This window comes from Pongo pygmaeus, chromosome 6, assembly GCF_028885625.2.
Source record: "Pongo pygmaeus isolate AG05252 chromosome 6, NHGRI_mPonPyg2-v2.0_pri, whole genome shotgun sequence".
NCBI classification, from domain to species: domain Eukaryota; kingdom Metazoa; phylum Chordata; class Mammalia; order Primates; family Hominidae; genus Pongo; species Pongo pygmaeus.
Window position 1 is genome coordinate 27,313,610 of NC_072379.2, and position 17,064 is coordinate 27,330,673.

Genomic DNA, 17,064 nt, shown 5'->3' on the forward strand with positions numbered 1-17,064 from the left:
AACTCCTGACCTCAAGTGATCTGCCCTCCTTGGCCTCCCAAAGTGCTGGGATTACAGGTGTGAGCCACTGCGCCCGGCCCCAATTTTTTTAAAGTACATCTGCCCTCAACTTTGTTATTGATGTCACTAATTGTATCTTTTTATATTAACAGGTGTTTATAACTATATTTGTTCTTTTGTCTATCATGTTTATGAGTACAGTCAGTGTTTGCTGCATCATCATTTTATCATTGCACAGTTTTATATGTGTGTTATGTATATGGCTTTTCCAGAGAGTTATGTATTTTCATATGATGTGTTGTTTTCTAGCATTTTATTTTCAATGGAAGGGACTCCCTTTAGCACTTTTAGTAGGGCAGGTCTACTGGCGATGCACTTATTTATTTATTTATTTATTTATTTATTTATTGAGACAGAGCCTTGCTCTGTCACCCAGGCTGGAGTGCAGTAGCGTGATCTCTTCTCACTGCAAGCTCCGCCTCCTGGGTTCACACCATTCTCCTGCCTCAGCCTTCTGAGTAGCTGGGACTACAGGCTCCCACCACCACGCCCGGCCAATTTTTTGTATTTTTAGTAGAGACGGGGTTTCACTGAGTTAGCCAGATGGCCTCCATCTCCTGACCTCGTGATCCACCTGCCTCGGCCTCCCAAAGTGCTGGGATTACAGGCGTGAGCCACCGTGCCTGGCCAATATTTATTTATTTTGAGACTCATTTAAACCCGGGAGGCAGAGATTGCGGTGACTCAAGATAGTGCCACTGCACTCCAGCCTAAGCGACAGAGCGAGACTCTGTCTCAAAAAAAAAGTTAAAATACAAAATTTATTTTTATGTAAGACTAAAAGAAGCAAGAATTTGATTTTTGAAGAGTTGTAATTATATTAAAAGTTTATTGTTCAATAGCAAAGACTTGGAACCAACCCAAATGTCCATCAATGATAGACTGGATTAAGAAAACGTGGCACATATACACCATGGAATACTATGCAGCCATAAAAAAGGATGAGTTCATGTCCTTTGTAGGGACATGGATGAAGCTGGAAACCATTATTCTGAGCAAACTATCACAAGGACAGAAAACCAAACACCACATGTTCTCACTCATAGGTGGGAATTGAACAATGAGAACACTTGGACACAGGGTGGGGAACCTCACACACTGGGACCTGTCGTGGGGCCGGGGAAGAGGGGAGGGATAGCATTAGGAGATACACCTAATGTAAATGACAAGTTAACAGGTGCAGCATATCAACATGGCACATGTATACATATGTAACAAACCTGCACGTTGCGCACATGTATCATAGAACTTAAAGTATAATAATAATTTTAAAAAAATAAAAAAATAAAGTTTATTGTTTTACATGGAAGGAATTTTAGATTTTTTGAAATGTGAATATTAATGAGCATTTGGTTACCTTGTAATTTTTTTTTCATTTTGAAGAAGAATTTTTCTGGTAATAGTATTCTTCCCTGGAAATTTTTCTCTTTCAGGACTTTAACCGTGTTTCTCAACTTTTTTTTCTGGCCTGTAGGGACTCTGTGGATAAATCCACTGCCAGTCTCATTGTAACAAACTTATAGACAACACATTAGATTTCTTTTGCTGCTTCCAAGATTCCATACTTGTCTATGACTCCTCCTCTCCTCTCCTCCCCTCCCCTCCCCTTGCCTCCCCTCCCCTCGCCTCCCCTCCCCTCCCCTCTCCTCTCCTTTCCTCTCCTCTCCTCTGACAGAATCTCATTCTGTTGTCCAGGCTGGAGTGCACTGGTGCAATCTTGGCTCACTGCAGGCTTCACCTCCCAGGTTCAAGCAATTCTCCCGCCTCAGCCTCCCGAGTAGCTGAGATTAAAGGTATTATTAGTAGAGACAGGGTTTCACCATGTTGCCTGGGCTGGTCTCGAACTCCTGACCTCAGGTGATCTGCCTGCCTCAGCCTCCCAAAGTGCTGGGATTACAGGCATGAGCCACCACACCCAGCCTATCTATGACTTTAAAATTTTTGTTTATAATCTGTCTTGTTATGAGTCACTTTGTGTTTATCCTAAAGTATGTTAAGCTTCTTGATTTTTTACAAGTGTTTTCTTTATGTTTGAGGATTTTTCAGTCATTATATCTTAATATATTCTTTAGCTCCATAGTTTTTGTTTCTTTTTATACTTTTAATCTTTTGGCTGATATTCTCATTTTCCTGCTTTCATTTACTTGTCTGTTTTCCCATTTTATGCATTGAACATCACTCAGATAGTTATTTTGAATTTTTCAGGTAATTGGTATTTCTCCATTTCTTTAGGGTTGATATATGGATATTTATAGAGGGTTTTGAGGGCCATATTATGGTGAAACTTTGTATATGTTGTAAACTTTTATTGAAATTTGTGCATTTACAAAAAGCTTCTTGTCACAGTATTTATAAAGTGGCTTTGTCATGAGGGAGTCTGATACCAGTTGACCAAGCTAGAGATTCTAGAACCCTCTCAGACTTGTTCTTCAGGATGTGTCTACCCTGGAATTGTTTGTACATTTTTTAAATTAATGAAGTTTGCCTGTGTTTCTTCTTAAGAGACTATAATCACTTGCTATACCTGTTGTTTATTTGTGATACTGACCTCTCTGTACTGCTGTAAGAATTATTTATCTTTGCTCTCAGCAGAAGCAGCCTGTCATTCAAAGTATAGCACCATTCCTTTTAGAACTTTGTGTTATAGGAGACAAAAAACAGTCTTTAAAAAGTTCCCTAAAAGCTAGAAGTATGGACATCTCTGCCAGTATTTTCTTTCTCTCTTGAGGGAGAAGTCAGAAATTTACTTCTAGAGGCATCATGCTGCATTGGAGAGGAAGAAGGGTTGTAATGGGTAAATGTAACACACTTTCCTTCTTCTATTTGGCCCTTGGCATTGTGCTAACCTGTAGTGCTGCAAACTCTTAATTTTTAGAATTATTACAATGGAATTTCGTTAAGTATATTCTTGTTAAGTGTGTATGTATATAAAGATCTGTGGTATTTTATTATGCCATCTTGCTCATGTACTTGGTAGAACTTTATACATTAGATGTGTAAAGCATATTCACCTGAGTCTAGTAAGTGGGATAATTTTTTTTCTTTCTTCCAATGGTGTCTTCTATTTCACTGAAGATAAATTGCCAAAGCAAAGCAAAATACATTAATTCCAAAGTGTAATACTGAGAAGACATGGAAACTGCAATCTTCAGAATTTACACATAAGAAAAGACTGAAAAATTGTGGGTGAGTGTATGGGGCATGTTACAATGGACTTAACCAATGTTCATCCACTATTCATAGCAGAATCTTTCAATGTAATAAATGTGTGAAAGTCTTTAGTAAATCTTCAATAATAAATAGACATAAGACATGCTGGACATATTGGAGAGAAAGATTTTAAATGTAAAAAAAAAACAGATTATTTTAAATGTCTTAAATTGTAAGTCAACATCAGAGAATCAATACTGGATGGAATCCCCACAAATGTAAATAATGCGGCAAAGGCTTTAATAAGTGCTCACACTTAACTGAAAATAAGGGAAGTCATCTTGGAGAGAAACATTGCAAATGTAATGAATGTAGCCAAGTGGTTAAATCTTGCTCTACCCTTTCTATTATTAAGAGAATTTATGCTGAAAAGAAACCCAACGAATGTGAAAGATGTGGCAGAGTCTTTAAGTGGTCCTCATCCCTTACTCAGCATAAGAGAATTCATCCTGGAGAGAAATCTATAAATGTGACAAATGTGACATAGTCACAGTCTTCAACTTTTACTAAACGTATAATACTTTGTAGTGAAGAGAAACCCTACAAATGTGAAGAGTGTGGCAAAGCCTTTAAATTGTTTCTATACTTTACTTAACATAAGGACATTCATACTGCAGGGAAACCATATAAATGGGTAATATGTGGCAGAGCTTTTATATGGTTTTCATACCTTACTAGACATCAGATAACTCATCCTGGAGAGAAATTCTACAAATGCAAAGAATGTGGCAAAGCCTTTAATCAGAGCTCACACCTTAATGAACATAAGAACATTCATACTGGAGGGAAACCCTGAAAATGTATAGAGTGGGACAAAGCCTTTAACACTCAAATCTTGCTAATCATAAGGCAACTCATACCAAATAGAAACCATACAAATGTAAAGAATGTGCCAAAGCCTTTTACCAGTTCTTACACCTTACTGTACATGAGGAAATTTAAACCTGAGAAAAATTTTACAGATGTGAAGAATGTGGCAATGTCTGTAATACCTGTTATCTTACTTGATATGGAAGAGTTCATACCGACTAGTAGTGTTATCAATGTAATTACTGTCTAAAGACATTTTACAAAATACAAGCCTTAGATTGCAAAAAATTTTAGTGAAGAACAATATTGCAAATACAAAGACGAGTTCAATGCCTTCACTTGTATCATGGATCTTCTTGTACACAGGAGAAATTGTGCTGGAGAGAAATCCTCACACAGTTGCTCACACTTTATTCAACTTTAGAGAATTTGTATTGGAGACAAACACTACAAATATAATAAATGAAGAAAAACTGTTCTAAAAAATCAGAAAACATCAGAGTGTTCACATTAAATGATGTTTTTAGAAAACAGCAAAGTGTTCACATTAAATGAGATTTTTTCAGATTCAGTAAATGTAAAAAAATAAATATAGCCAAAGTAATCATCAGATAACTCACAGTAGAAATCAGTAAGGCACACACCACACTTTAGACGTTAAGCAGAGTGTTGATTATAGAGATTAATCCAAAGTTAAGGCCGGGTTCGGTGACTCATACCTATAATCCCAGCACTTTCAGAGGCCAAGGCAGGTGGATTACTTGAGGTCAGGAGTTCAAGACCAGCCTGGCAAACATGATGAAATTCTGTCTCTACTAAAAATTAAAAAAATGTAGCAGAACCATAGTGGTGTGGCGCCTGTCCTCCCAGCTACTCGAGAGGCTGAGGCAGGAGAATCATTTAAACCTGGGAGGCGGAGGTTACGGTGACTCAAGATAGTGCCACTGCACTCCAGCCTAAGCGACAGAACAAGACTCTGTCTCAAAAAAAAAGTTAAAATACATAATTTATTTTTATGTAAGACTAAAAGAAGCAAGAGTTTGATCTTTGAAGAGTTATAATTATATTTGAAGTTTATTGTTTTATATTGAAAGAATTTTAGAGTTTTTGAAATGTGAATATTGATGTAATTAAACTCATCACTTGATGCTATGCCTTCATTTGTAGCATTTATTAAAAAGCATTTGATCAATTGTTGCGGGATTAAAGCTATGAGAAATTCTTCTGTATTAGATTGGCATCATTCATATTCTTTTTCATGAAATATTATGGATACTGAAATTTAAGATGCATGATCTTTATTAAACAAATGACAGAATAAGAAATATTATAATCATTAGATGTCATCAAATCACTGCAATGCATCAACAATTTATTAGAAATTAAACTTAGTATGGGGTCTAACTGAAAACACAATTCTTGCTGACAAACATATTGCTAATTTCACAACACTTAATTCTCAGATGCCCTAGGAAAAAGCATAGGCAGGGGAAGTATCACTGCAAAAGTAGCACACAGAAAGACTCTGGAGGGGCTTGGTCACAAATACTGTGTTGCCAATATTAGAAAACCCTAAAAATCCTAATGGAAGTTTTTCTCTCTCTTTTTTTTTTTTTTTTTTTTTAAGACAGAGTCTCACTCTGTCAACCAGGCTGGAGTGAAGTGGCTCAATTTTGGCTCACTGCAACCTCTGCCTCCCGGGTTCAAGTGATTCTTCTGCCTCAGCCTCCTGAGTAGCTGGGATTACAGGCATGCGCCACCACGCCTGGCTAATTTTTGTATTTTTAGTAGAGATAGGGTTTCACCCTGTTGGTCAGGCTGGTCTCGAACTCTTGACCTCATGATCCACCCGCCTCAGCCACCCAAAGTGCTGGGATTACAGGTGTGAGCCACCACACCTGGCCAGTTTTTTGTTTCTTTTTGTTGTTGTTGTCGATTGTTTTCTGGTCATCCCAACTAAGATATTAGTGAATAAACACTTTTTTTTTTTTTTTTTTGAGACGGAGTCTCGCTCTGTCGCCCAGGCTGGAGTGCAGTGGCGCGATCTCGGCTCACTACAAGCTCCTTCTCCTGGGTTCATGCCATTCTCCTGCCTCAGCCTCCCGAGTAGCTGGAACTACAGGCGCCCGCCACCATGCCCGGCTAATTTTTTGTATTTTTAGTAGAGATGGGGTTTCACCGTGTTAGCCAGGATGGTCTCGATCTCCTGACCTCGTGATCTGCCCGCCTCGGCCTCCCAAAGTGCTGGGATTACAGGCGTGAGCCACCGTGCCTGGCAATAAACACTTTTTTTATCTAAAGGCTTCCAGTATCCTTTGTCATCATATCCATGTGCATAACAGTAAAGAGATAACGAGAGTCATACTAACTGTGTCAAATATTAAATTTGGAGAGATATTTCCAAGTTGGAAATGTACACTGAAAGTAGTTGAGGTTCTTTTCTCTCTGACATTACTATCTCTAAGTGCACAAAACAAAGACACACAGAATTAAAAATGCCTTATCGAATATTAAGATGCTTATGTGATTACATAATTTTGTACTGTTTAATTTTCTTAACAATTTTATGCCCTCATTGGTCACAAATAAACACTTATTATCAATATTTTGTCTTTTGATTTCAAAGTACCCTTACTTCATACTGTCTTTCATTTTAAGAATCATAGATAATAAAAGGACACTATCCCTACTGAAATAAAACATTAACATGTACATTTTATTAACAAAATTGAAACATACTTTTCAAATTTGTGAATATATCTTAAAAAGCAAATTGCAAATTTAAAATTTTATGAGACTGTATGAGTAAAAAATTCAGAGGTTTTTTTCGTTTTTTAGACAGAGACTCACTCTGTCGCCCAGGCTGGAGTGCAGTAGTGCCATCTCGGCTCACTGCAGCCTCTGCCTCCTGGGTTCCAGCGATTCTCCTGCTTCAGCCTCTTTAGTAGCTGGGATTACAGGTGTGTGCCACCATGTCCGGCTAATTTTTGTATTTTTAGTAGAGACAGGGTTTCACCATGTTGGTCAGGCTGGTCTCGAACTTGTTGACCTCAGGTGATCCGCCCGCCTTAGCCTCCCAAAGTGGAGGTACTACAGGCGTGAGCCACCATGCCCGGCCCAGAGTTTTTTTTTAATAAAAAGGGAATGCTATCTTCTTCAATTTTTGCAGATTATTATTCTTTCATTGCTAAAAAGTGTTACTCAGCCGATTAATATGAATAATATTTTATAACTTAGTTTTGTGATGAAATATGAAATACTATAACTGAATTTATGTTTATAATTATGCTTACTATTAAAAGGTTCTATATCTGTTATTTAGTAACTAACTCCACAAAAATCTAGTAAATGCCAAATGCAGATATTTCTAGTTTATAAAAATTAGAACATTTTTGTATTAGCAATTGCTATAACAGAATTAAACATTTTTTATGGTTATCTGCTACAAGCTAATAAATGAGAAAGGTTGAATAATAATCTTATGGTTTACTACATTTCAATTTTAGGTGGTTGTAAAGAGTATAAATGTACTAAAGTATTTCCAATTCTGAAAAAAAATGGGCGGGTGCTGTGGCTCACGCTTGTAATCCTAGCACTTTGGGAGGCCGAGGCAGGTGGATCACCTGAGGTCAGGAGTTAAAAATACAAAAATTAGCCGGGCATGGTGGCAAGTGCCTGTAATCCCAGCTACCCAGTAGGCTGAGGCAGGAGAATCGCTTGAACTAGGGAGGCGGAGGTGGCAGTGAGCTGAGATCACCCCATTTTACTCCAGCCTGGGTGACAAGAGCGAAACTCTGTCTCAAAAAAAAAGAAGAAAGAATGACTGAATTCTGAACAAGTTCCGCTATCTTTTATAATAACATTCAAAATTTTAGTTTTATATATACTGTAAATTAAAATTAGAAAAATGAGAAAATGTAAAATGCAATTCTAATTCAAAGGTAATATTACAAACTCTTTCAAAATTTTAAAAATCCTTTCAAAATTTATAGCCTAATAAAATTCATGAAATTGATCTTTTAATTTGGAAACTTCTACTGCATTTAGCTATTACTCACTAGGATATATTACTGAAATTATTAGAAGGGAATTATTTTAGCATTTTATTGAGAAAATTCTACCTCATTCAATCACTTACCTGAGTCTTGAACTCTCACTTTTAATAATGCTGGCAAATAGACATTTACCCAAATGAGTCCTGAAGTGAGTCTATGCATGAGGGATGAGGCCCCCAATATATACTTACAAGGAAGCCATGCCATTAGCACATCCCCCTCCAGACCCATAATTTTAATGTAAACTCTATAAGAATGACAAGTCCTAGCTTTCTGATAATTAGAAATGGAGCCACAAAAGGAAAAACTGAACAGAATTACTAGAAAACACAATAGGAATAACTGGGTTTTAAATTATTCTGTGTGAACTCACTTTTCCCGATAACTTTGGCCTGGTAGATTGTGTGGTCTTAGTCTTTGGCAGCAAAACCAATACCTCCCAATAACCAAAACATTAAAATAAATAGAACACAATGCCAGATTTCCCAATGTATGCCTGTGGTTGAAGTGATTCAGGGTGTCTTCTACATATATTCTCCAGCGGTCTCTAGTTTTTTCACAGTCAGAATTAGACCAAAAGCGCCTTTGTGGGAATTAGAAAAATGCTACCTCTATCAGACTTACATATGCAAAGTCCTCTGTCTTGCAGACAACACATCTGTGAGCCAGCGGACCAGACATGGGAGCAAAATACAGGCTGCTTTTCACCTCTTCTCTCAACTAACTTGTTGAGGTGCGTTTACTAAGAAGAGCAGAATGCCTCCATTTTAAGCTCCTTGAGTTTTGAGATAACCTGTCTTCTTCAAGAGATCTTGGCTGGGCGCTGTGGCTCACGCCTGTAATCCCAGCAGTTTGGGAGGCTGAGGTGGGCAGATCACCTGAGCTCAGAAGTTCAAGACCAGCCTGGCCAACATAGTGAAACCTACGTTGAACCTAAAAGTTAACCTTTTAGTCTCTACTAAAAATATAAAAATTAGCTGGGCGTGGTGGCGGGCACCTGTAATCCCAGCTACTCGGGAGGCTGAGGCAGGAGAATCGCTGGAACCCTGGAGGTGGAGGTTGCAGTGAGCCGGGATCGCGCCACTGCACTCCAGCCTGGGCAACAGAGCTAGACTCCGTCTCAAAAAAATAAAATAAAATAAATAATAATAATAGCTCCTCATTTGATCTCAGTCAGAACTACTCACGTTATATACTTTTTCTTTTTCTTTTCTTTTCTTTTTTTTTTTTGAGATGGAGTTTCGCTCTTGTTGTCCAGGCTGGAGTATGGTGGCCTGACCTCCACTCACTGCAAATCCCGCCTCCCCAGTTCAAGTGGTTCTCCTGCCTCAGCTTCCGGAGTAGCTGGGATTACAGGCGCCCGCCATCACGCCTCGCTATGTTTTTGGATTTTTAGTAGAGATGAGGTTTCACCATGTTGGCCAGGCTGGTCTTAAACTCCTGACCTCAGACGATCCACCTGCCTCAGCCTCCCAAAGTGCTGGGATTACAGGCATGAACCACCGCGCCTGGCTCACTTTATATACTTTTATTGTCCACAAGTTTTATTCTCACTGCTCTCTCCAACCCAATTTAATATATTATCTTCTGCCATTGATAGGCTTTCCTATGTTAACCCAGTTGGCGTTTTTAGGTATTGATTTGTCCTCTTGAAAGGCCTTTCAAGTTTAATTGAAATTTGTTTTTATTTTTCAAAGAAAAACTGTCATGTAAAAATCCTGTACTAAGAAAATATATTTATTAAAACTAAAGCCTTTAATAACTAAGCTCTTAGTTATTAAAACTAAAAGGCTTTAGTTAGTAAACTATATAAGCCTCAGTTATTAAGGCTTTAATTATTAAGACTAATAACTCTTGAAAGCCTTTCACGTTCAATTGAAATTTTTTTATTCCTCAAAGAAAAACTGTCATGTAAAAATCCTATATTGAGAAAATATATTTATTAAAACTAAATGTAAAATAAACACATTCCAGAGCAAAAAAACTGAGAAAATTTGGTGCTAGCCAACTCATCTTACAGAAAATATTAAACAAAGATAAGGCTAAAATCAACTGACCACAGATAATAATTTGAATTCACATAAAATGACAGAGTATTGGTAAAAGTAATTGTTATTACAAAAGAAAGTATAAAAGAATATTACTTTTTCTTTATTATCTTAGTTTATTTCAAACAAACAATTGTATAAAAATATGAATATAGGCTGGGTGTGGTGGCTTATGCCTGTAATCCAGCACTTTGGGAGGCCAAGGCGGGCAGATCACAAGGTCAGGAGTTCGAGACCAACCTGACCAACATGGTGAAACCCAGTCTCTACCAAAAATACAAAAATTAGCTGGACGTGGTGGTGCGCGCCTGTAATCCCAGCTACTCGGCAGGCTGAGGCAGGAGAATCACTTGAACCCGGGAGGCTGAGGTTGCAGTGAGCTGAGATCACACCACTAAACTCCATTGTGGGCAACAAAGCAAGACTCTGTCTCAAAAAAGAAAATCTCTTGACAATAAATTGATTCCACTGGAATAAGTAAATAACTAATAAAAAGATGATTATCAAAAAAGTTGTAGATATGTAATTACCTTTTTCCTTAAAATAAATAAAATTATATAAAATAAGTGTAAAAATGTGTCAAATTTATAACATGTGGATATAAGAAGTGTAAAATTAATACAACAAAAATGAGAAAGAGGAACAAATACATATAGAACCAACATGTTTTGTATTTCATCAGTATTAAGTTTGTATAAATGTGAAACACATTCTAATGACATAAGATGTATATTGTGGGGCTGGGCACAGTAGCTCATGCCTGTAATTCCAGCATTTTGGGAGGCCGAGGCGGGCGGATCACCTGAGATCAGGAGTTCAAGACCAGCCTGACCAACATGGTGAAACCTGTCTCTACTAAAAATACAAAAATTAGCTGGGCATAGTGTTGGGCACCTGTAATCCCAGCTACTCGGCAGGCTGAATCAGGAGAATCGCTTGAACCCGGGAGGCAGAGGTTGCAGTGAGCCAAGATCGCACCATTGCACTCCAGCCTAGGAGACAGAGTGAGACTCTGTCTCAGAAAACAAAACAAAACAAAAAAATGTATGTTGTAGGCTGGGCATGGTGGCTCACACCTGTAATTTCCAGCACTTTGGGAGACTGAGGCAGGCGGATCACAAGGTCAACACATCGAGACCATCTTGGCCAACATGGTGAAACCCTGTCTCTACTAAAAATACAAAAATTAGCTGGGCATGGTGGCCCGCGCCTGTAGTTCCAGCTACTCCAGAGGCTGTGGCAGGAGAATCACTTGAACCCTGCAGGCCGAGGTTGCAGTGAGCTGAGATAGTGCCACTGCACTCCAGCCTGGCGACAGAGCGAGACTCCATCTCTAATTCTAATTGTAAGAATTAGAGAAACAACTAAGGGTATAATTCCGAAAATATGTGAAGAAAATTATGAAAGAAATTCGAATGTTACATAATAATTATGCTCTTAATGCAAAACAAAGCAGTAGAAGTAGAAAAATATAACAAAATGCATGAGATATATAGAAAATAATATAACAAATATAAGCACAGCTATATAAATAATAACATTACATATAAAAAGATTAAACAGGGCCAGGCGCAGTGGCTCACGCCTGTAATCCCAGCACTTTGGGAGGCCAAGGCAGGCGGATCACTTTAGGTCAGGAGTTTGAGACCAGCCTGGCCAACATGGTGAAACCCCATCTCTACTAATAATACAAAAATTACCTGGGTATGGTGCTGCATGCCTGTAGTCCCAGCTACTCGGGAGGCTGAGGCACGAGAATCTCTTGAACCCGGGAGGTGGAGTTGCAGTGACCCAAGATCACACCAGTGCACTTCAGCCTGGGCGGCAGAGTGAAACTGCATCAAAAAAAAAAAAAAAAAAAAAAAAAAAGATTAAACAATTAAGGAAAGCTGAGATTTAAAAAATTAAATATAGAAAAATCTAATTGAATGCTGTTCACAATACATGCACTTTGGATACAAAAGAACAAATACTACAAAAGTGAAAAGGTGGAAGCATGCAAATAGCTACCATAAGAAAGTTGTATTTGTTGGCCGGGCACGGTGGCTTATGCTTGTAATCCCAGCACTTTGGGAGGCCAAGGCTGGCAGATCACTTGAGGCCAGGAGTTTGAGACCAGCCTAGCCAACATGGTGAAACCCCGTCTCTACCAAAAATACAAAAAAATTAATCAGGCTTGGTGGCATACGCCTGTAGTCTCAGCTACTCAGGAGGCTGAAGCAGGAGAATCGCTGGAACCCGGGAAGCAGAGGTCGTAGTGAGCCGAGATCATGCCATTTCACTCTAGCTTGGGCGACAGAGCGAGACTCCGTCTCAAAAAAAAAGAAAAGAAAAAAGAAAGTTGTAGTTGTTATTTTAAAATTAGAATAAGTAGAATTTAAAACAAAAAAATTTAATAGACATAAAGTAGGACATTTGATAGAAATAAAATGGATAATAAAAAGGATGGCATGACAATTATAAACATATATACACCTAAGAAATAATCAGCAAAATACATAAAGTCAAAACTGAGAAAAATGAAGAAAAAATAGAGAATTCAACGATAATAATTGAAGACATACATATCTTTTAATAATCATTTAAAAAGCAGTAGGAAGATCAGCAAGAAAATGAAGCACTTGAAAAGAAAAGATAAAAATAACTAGACCTAGCAGACATGCTTAGTATGCCCCCAAGAAGCAACTGCAGATTATATATTCTTCTTAAATGCATGTGGAATCTTCTCTAGGAGACAATATACTCAATGCCATAAAAATAAAAAATGCAATTTAAATATTTAACAAATGCAATATGTGTTCTCTAACCATAGTGAAAGAAAATTAGAAACTGATGATAGCTATAAATCTGTACAGATATGTAGACATTTCTCCTTGAAGGTGAAAAGAAAATTATCCTAAATAAAGTGTTTGTAAAAGTACACCCTCAGGTAAAGCAGGCTTGCTACTTTGTCAGATGTATCCATGCTTAGTCCAGCCTTAGAGAATTTTTTCTTTGCTCTGTTTCTTAATAGGCTCCATGCTGAACTCAGTAATTATAGCCAAGGAACAGTAGCAAAGTTAGAAAGACCACCTTTTGAACTAAATTACGACTTCCTGAAATTTATCTTGAAATCCTTTTGTTAAAAAAAAAAGTCTATGTCTGTAAAGGAAATCTCTATTTGTAAGGTGTCTGCAATACATTAAAAATATTTGGTCGAATGTTGTGGCTCATGCCTGTAATACCAGCACTTTAGGAGGCCGAGGAGGATGGATCACTTGAGCTCAGGAGTTCGAGACAAGCCTGGCCAACATGGTGAAACCCCATCCCTACTAAAAATACAAAAAAATAAAAAAATTAGCCAGGCGTGGTGGCAGGTTCCTGTAATCCCAGCTACTTTGGAGGCCGAAGCAATAGGATTGCTTGAACCCAGGAGGCGGAGGTTGCAGTGAGCCAAGATCAGACCATTGCACTCCAGCCTGGGTGACAGAAAAAAAAAAAGTATTGTTTTAAATTTACACAAGTCATACATTTATTATGCTTTTCTGACCATCGTCTCTTAACTGAACTTTTACTTACACTATATTTTCCTTGGTTGAAAAAATAATACAACATTTTAGCCTAAATTGTTAGCTCTGTGCTTTAGAAATATACATTTCTTGTTTCACCTAAGTTGTCCCATTAGAAACGCAAGCTTGTTGCCTAGATAAAAATTGCTTAGAGCAATGAAACAGGTAACTGGAAGTTTGATAGGCTAAATGGGAAAAATGAAAAGTATTTAAAAGCCAGCAGATGAAAATTGTTTAGAAAAGCTATAAGATCTGCTTCTATATGTTTGTCCTTATGTCTATATATGTTATGTGTATGTGACCATACTTGGTAAATAAAGGTAGTTTTTAAATTGTTGGTTAAATAGAAATGGATTTGTAGGCCCAGTGCAGTGGCTCACACCTGTAATCTCAGCACTTTCGGAGGCCAAATCACTTGAGGTCAGGAATTTGAGACAGACCTAGCCAACATGGTGAAACCCCATCTCTACTAAAAATAAAAAAAATTAGCTGGGTGTGGTGGTGGGTGCCTGTAGTCCCAGTGACTTGGGAGGCTGAGGCAGAGAATCACTTGAACCTGGAAGGCAGAGGTTGCAGTGAGCCAAGATCACGCCACTGCACTCCAGCCTGGGCAATAAGGTGAGACTCCATCTCGAGGGAAAAAAAAAGGCTTCATAATAATCATTTAAATATAATTCAATACTTGAGCAAATTTTTGGTTTTGAGCCTGTGGACTCAGGTGTCAGGATGGGTGGCCGTGTTGAGGCCTGGCAACAAATTCTCAGTGCCTACACTGGCAGCTACCAGACAGAATCAAGCCCAGTATGGCCCCTTCATCTCTGTTCCAGCTTTTTCTGTCCAGCTTTGCCTCCTCGCTTTTCTTTAAGAGGATGGAGGCTGGGCGCGGTGGCTCAAGCCTGTAATCCCAGCACTTTGGGAGGCCGAGGCGGGCGGATCACGAGGTCAGGAGATCGAGACCATCCTGGCTAACACGGTGAAACCCCGTCTCTACTAAAAATACAAAAAAATTAGCCGGGCGCGGTGGCAGGCGCCTGTAGTCCCAGCTGTTCGGGAGGCTGAGGCACGAGAATGGCGTAAACCCGGGAGGCGGAGCTTGCAGTGAGCCGAGATCACGCCACTGCAAAAAAAGAGGATGGATTTTTCTTCTGCCCTGTGCTCCACACCTGGTATATAAATTCACGACTTACTCAAAACCTGACTTTTATACCTATCTTGGGTGCCTCATGCTTACTTAAGAGCCAAGATGACTGGGAAATACAATGAGAATAACGCCTGTTTCATAGTTTCAAAATCCTTTTCTATAATTTAAAATATTAAAATCATATTATGGTAATTCAATGATCATCATAAGATTTCTGAGTCATTTGTGTGTTAAAATACTAAAATATTGGCTGGGTGCAGTGGCTAATGCCTGTGATCCCAGCACTTTGGGAGGCCGAGGCAGGCAGATCACAAGATCAGGAGTTTGAGACCAGCCTGGCCACATGGTGAAACCCCATCTCTACTAAAAATACAAAAAAGTTAAAAAGGTAAAAACAGCTAGACCTAGCAGACATGCTTAGTATGCCCCCAAGAAGCAACTGCAGATTATATATGTTACACTGTCTCAAAAAAACTAACAAACAAACAAACAAAACATACAATCCTGAGAAGACAACTGAAACTTCATGTACATTTCTGCTACATGGTGGGCCAGTTAAACGTTTTTACAGATATTTTACTGTAATTTTTAATGCATGTTTTCTGGTATTATAAAAGCTTTCTTATGCAAGAAGGCTGATGTCATAACAGTAGCTTAAAGGATATTAGGAAACATGTTTTCTTCATGGGACATTTCTGAAAAAGTCTCCAATGATAAGGATACTTATTTCATTAGAATAGTTGTAAAACGGTTAAATAAGTTATTATAGATCCACTAGTATTGAGCAAAGCTAAGTAAATTGATTGGATTGCTTTTGTAGTTGCAGATTGATGACAATCAGATCCACTTAGAGTGGAAAAAATATGTTGACCCTTATAAAATAGTCATTGGAAGTCCTATGCACCTAACAATAGAACCTCATGCATCTTCTGCTACCAAAGTCTAATTATCACTAAATTCAGCAAGGCTTTAGGGCATTATGGCCAAGCATATTTTCACCAGGTAAAGAAAGCTAATAGTCTACTGACTGAGGATAGTAAAACCCTTTATACTCTAGAACCCAGAGATTGAGTCTGGCTGCCATCTACACTGCAGCAAGACTCGAGGACCTTGAACCTTGATTTCATAATCTTATAACTCAGAAGGGGCCCTCCAATCTCTTGCAATTGTATACCCATTGGAGATTTTAAGGTAAAGCTAACCAGGGAAGATTCTCCTCAAAAGAATATGGCAATCTTGATGTAAATAGCTGTTTACACAAGATAAAAAATCAAGACATCTCTGCTATCATGACACTCTTAGTTCACAGATTTTTTTTATGGCTCTATAAATAACAAAAATAAAAAAGGGGTCTCTTGTGTGCACTTATGGGGTATACTTTTATATGTAGAGAATTTTCACCAAACCTTATATATGAACAAACTTATGCCTTGATAGGTAAAAGATGAAGGGCCAATGTAGGTGAGAAATTTTAATGGGACATTTGTTGCCTCATAATAACAGAAACAGAATATTGGTCCACTGCTCTTAACCTGCTTCGTAAGTTAAAGAGAACTTATTCAGAATTGGTTAGGGAGCATTGCCAGGAAGCTATTACTCCTCTGAATGGGCATAATTTTTAGGTCTTTTTTCCCATGGTTTAGAGTAAATGAGGCAATGGTTAGAAATTTATCCCCTATAATTGGGTCTATAGCAGATTCTACCATAAAGGCAATGGTTACACGATAGACTTTAAACTTTCTTATTAAAGTTGTGCTAAATAATGAATTTCTCTAGATTACTTACTGGATAAACAGAGAAGTATCTGTGCAGTTGCTAATACTTGTATTTGCACTAGAGAAATACATTGGCTATTACAGAGATTCAGTTATAGGAGATTAATGAACAGGATGCTTGGTTGAAATGAATAGATCGTTTATCTAGCTAATTATTTGATTTATTTAATTGTAGTTGGTTTGTTCATGGGGACCCTGGCTAAAAAGCATACTTCAATCTCTTGGTATTACCCTCCTGATGTCAAAATAGTAGTCTCCCTACTGCACTGTATTCTCTCAAAAGTTATAAATGTTTGCATGCAGTCATCTCTAGAATGTCAAATGGTTTCTCATTAACTGGAATGACAAAAACTCAAAGACATATGTGACCATGAGGACACCATGACCTATGAATAACATAATAGATAAGGACAAAAA

At 38.1% G+C, this 17,064-nt stretch overlaps 1 long non-coding RNA gene across 2 annotated transcripts in view; it reads left to right on the top strand.

The window, feature by feature from the left end:
* LOC129040660 (uncharacterized) overlaps positions 1 to 17,064 on the top strand; it is a 107,578-nt gene that overhangs the window by 86,867 nt on the left and 3,647 nt on the right. The window contains exon 6 of one of the 2 annotated variants that reach the window (XR_010127100.1): positions 3,136 to 5,698. The exons of the other annotated variant lie outside the window; for it this stretch is intronic. This is a non-coding gene — a long non-coding RNA (uncharacterized LOC129040660). Of the gene's footprint in view, positions 1 to 3,135; positions 5,699 to 17,064 lie in introns of those variants that run through there. 2 annotated transcript variants of the gene reach the window in all.